This window comes from Arachis stenosperma, chromosome 9, assembly GCF_014773155.1.
Source record: "Arachis stenosperma cultivar V10309 chromosome 9, arast.V10309.gnm1.PFL2, whole genome shotgun sequence".
NCBI classification, from domain to species: domain Eukaryota; kingdom Viridiplantae; phylum Streptophyta; class Magnoliopsida; order Fabales; family Fabaceae; genus Arachis; species Arachis stenosperma.
This window is the reverse complement of record NC_080385.1, coordinates 83,504,097-83,508,004: the sequence shown is the minus strand read 5'-3', so window position 1 is coordinate 83,508,004 and position 3,908 is coordinate 83,504,097. Positions and strand designations below refer to the sequence as shown.

Genomic DNA, 3,908 nt, shown 5'->3' with positions numbered 1-3,908 from the left:
TCTACAGATCCTGAGGTGATCCTGTGGGGTCCACAGATCTTGAAGTGTCAAGGATTTCTCATCCATACACCTTTTAGGCGTGTAAAACGCCCTCTGTATGCAATCCTGGCGTTTAACACCAGACTGATGCTTGTTTTTGGTGTTAAACGCCCAAATGTAACCTGTTTCTGGCGTTTAACGCCAGCCTGATGCTTGTTTCTGGTGTTAAACGCCAGCTTGGTGCTTGTTTCTGGCGTTTAACGCCAGACAGATTCTTGTTTCTGGCGCTTAAACGCCAGATAGCTCTTCCTTCAGATTGTGCTTTTTCTTCTGCTGTTTTTTATTCTGTTTTTAATTTTTGCCATTGTTTTATGACTCCACATGATCATAAACCTAATAAAACATAAAAGAACAATAGAAGTATAGATAAATAAAAATTGGGTTGCCTCCTAATAAGCATTTCTTTAATGTCAATAGCTTGACAGTGAGCTCTCATGGAGCTTCACTGATGTTCAGAGCATGATGAGGGCCTCCCAACACCAAACTTAGAGTTTAAATGTGGGGGCTTTTCAACACCAAACTTAGAGTTTGGTTGTGGCTTCCCAACACCAAACTTAGAGTTTGATTGTGGGGGCTTTGTTTGACTTTGTATTGAGAGAAGCTTTTCATTCTTCCTCTCCATGGTTGCAGAGGAAGATCATTGAGCTTTAAACACAAGGTAGACCCCATTCAATTGAAGGACTAGCTCTCCTCTGTCAACATCAATCACAACTCCTGCTCTGGCTAAGAAGGGTCTTCCAAGGATGATGCATTCATCCTCATACTTCCCAGTGTCTAGGATTAGGAAATTAGTAGGGATGTAAAGGCCTTTAACCTTCACTAACACGTCCTCTACCAATCCATAAGCTTGTTTCATTGACTTGTCTGCCATCTCTAATGAGATTCTTGCAGCTTGTACCTCAAAGATCCCTAGTTTCTCCATTACAGAGAGTGGCATAAGATTTATACCTGACCCCAGGTCACACAGAGCCTTCTCAAAGGTCATGGTGCCTATGGTACTGGGTATTAAGAATTTACCAGCATCTTGTTTCTTTTGAGGTAAAGTTTGCTGAACCCATGTATTTAGTTCACTAATGAGCAAGGGAGGTTCATCTTCCCAAGTCTCGTTACCAAATAACTTGGCATTCAGCTTCATGTTGGCTCCTAGATATTGAGTAACTTGCTCTTCAGTTACATCGTCATCCTCTTAAGAAGAAGAATAGTTCTCAGAGCTCGTGAATGACAGAAGGAAGTTTAATGGAATCTCTATGGTCTCTATATGAGCCTTAGATTCCTTTAGGTCCTCAATAGAAAACTCCTTTCTGTCTGGGAGACATCCCATGAGGTCTTCCTCATTGGGATTCACGTCCTTCCCTTCCTCTTTGGATTCGGCCATTTTGATTATATCAATGGCCTTGCACTCTCTTTTTGGATTCTCTTATGTAGTGCTTGGGAGAGTACTAGGAGGAGTTTCAGTGATTTTCTTACTCAGCTGACTCACTTGTTCCTCCAAGATTCTAATGAAGGACATTGTTTCAGTCATAGAACTAAGAGTGGCCTTAGATAGATCAGAGACTAAGTTTGCCAAGCTAGAAAGATTCTACTCAGAATTCTCTGTCTGTTGTTGAGATGATGCTGAAAAAAGTTTGCTATTGCTAAACCTGTTTCTTCCACCATTGTTATTGTTGAAGCCTTGCTTCTGTGGATCCCTCCATGAAAAATTTGGATGATTTCTCCATGAAGGGTTATAGGTGTTGCCAAAGGCTTCACCCATGTAATTTACCTCTGCCATTGCAGGGTTCTCAGGATCATAAGCTTCTTCTTCAGAAGATGCTTCTTTAGTACTGTTGGATGTATTTTGCAATCCATTCAGACTCTGAGATATCATATTGACTTATTGGGTCAATATTCTGTTCTGAGCCAGTATGGCATTCGGAGCATCAATTTCAAGAACTCCCTTCTTCTGAGGCGTCCCATTACTCACAGGATTCCTCTCAGAGGTGTACATGAATTGGTTATTTGAAACCATATCAATGAGTTCTTGAGCTTCTGTAGGTGTTTTCTTTAGGTGAATGGATCCACCTGCAGAATAGTCCAGTGACATCTTAGAGAACTCAGATACACTATCATAGAATATATCCAAAATGGTCCACTCTGAAAGCATGTCAGAAGGACAATTTTTGGTCAACTGCTTGTATCTTTCCCAAGCTTCACAGAGGGATTCACCATCTTTTTGCCTGAAGGTATGGACATCCACTCTAAGCTTGCTCAGCTTTTGAGGAAGAAAGAACTTGGCCAAGAAGGCCGTGACCAGCTTATCCCAAGAGTCCAGGCTATGTTTAGGTTGTGAGTCCAACCATGTTCTAGCTCTGTCTCGTACAGCAAAAGGGAAAAGTATGAGCCTGTAGACTTCAGGATCTACTCCATTAGTCTTAATAGTATCACAGATCTACAAGAATTCAGTTAAAAACTGATAGGGATCTTCCAATGGAAGTCCATGAAACTTGCAGTTCTGTTGCATTAGAGCAACTAATTGAGGCTTCAGCTCAAAATTATTTGCTCCAATGGCAGGGATTGAGATGCTTCTTCCAAAAAAATTGGAGGTAGGTGTAGTATAATCACCAAGCATCCTTCTTGCATTATTGTTGTTGGGTTCGGCTGCCATATCCTTTTCCTGTTTGAAAATTTCAGTAGGTCCTCTTCAGAGTATTGTGCTTTAGCTGCTCTTAGCTTCCTCTTCATGGTCCTTTCAGGTTCAGGATCAGCTTCAACAAGATTGCCCTTTTTCTTGTTCCTGCTCATATGAGATAGAAGAAAACAAAGAAAGTATGGAATCTTCTATATCACATTATAGAGATTCCTTTATGTGAGTAGAAGAAGATAAGAATAGGAGAATGAGAAGAGAAGAATTCGAACACAGAGAGAGAAGAGAAGAGGGTTCGAATTATGAGTAGAAGATAAGTGTTAGTACATAAATAAATAAATAGAAGGAGATGAGAGAGAGGATTTTTGAAAATAATTAAAAAGAAAAAGAAAATATTTTTTTTGTTTTTATTTTAAAATTTTGTTAGAGTTCGAAAATTAAGAGAAGAAATAGAATTAAAAGTTAAAACAATTAGTTAAATAAAAAGATTTTTGAAAAAGAAGTTAATGATTTTCGAAAATTAAAGAGAGAGAAATAGTTAGGTAGTTTTGAAAAAGATAAGAATTTTAAAAATCAAATAAAAAGTTAAATGGTTAATTGAAAAAAAAAAGATTTGAAAATCAATTTTGAAAAGATAAGAAGTTAGAAAAGATTTTTGAAATCAAATTTTTGAAAAAGATATGATTGAAAATGATTTGATTGAAAAATATATGATTTGAAAAAAAGATATGATTGAAAAGATATGGTTGAAATTTATTTTGAAAAAGATTTGATTTTTAATATCAAAATTAATGACTTGACTCACAAGAAATCAAAAGATATGATTCTAAAATTTAAAGTTTGAATCTTTCTTAACAAGAAAGTAACAAACTTGAAATTTTTGAAACAAACCATTAATTGTTAGTGTTAATTTCGAAATATTATGAAATAAAGATAGGAAAAAGATTTTGAAAAGTTTTGAAAAAGATTTTTGAAAATTTTCGATAAACAAGGAAAAAAATGAAAAAAGATTTGATTTTGCAAAAGATTTTTAACAGATAAATTTTTGAAATTGAAATCTTGACTTGACTAATAAGAAACAACTTATTTTAAAAAATTTTGACTAAGTCAACCCAAAGATTTCGAAAATTATGAGTAAAATAAGGGAAAGATATTTTTTGATATTTTTGAATTTAATGATGAGAGAGAAAAACAACTAATGACTCAAAACGTAAAAATTATGAATCAAAACACATGATGCATGCAA

General features: G+C 35.9%; 1 non-coding gene across 1 annotated transcript; it reads left to right on the top strand.

Moving 5' to 3' along the window:
• The first annotated feature begins 2,176 nt into the window (after positions 1 to 2,176).
• LOC130953367 (small nucleolar RNA R71) lies at positions 2,177 to 2,284 on the top strand. Its single transcript, XR_009075537.1, has one exon. It is a non-coding gene; the product is annotated as a small nucleolar RNA R71 (small nucleolar RNA).
• Positions 2,285 to 3,908: the final 1,624 nt, after the last annotated feature.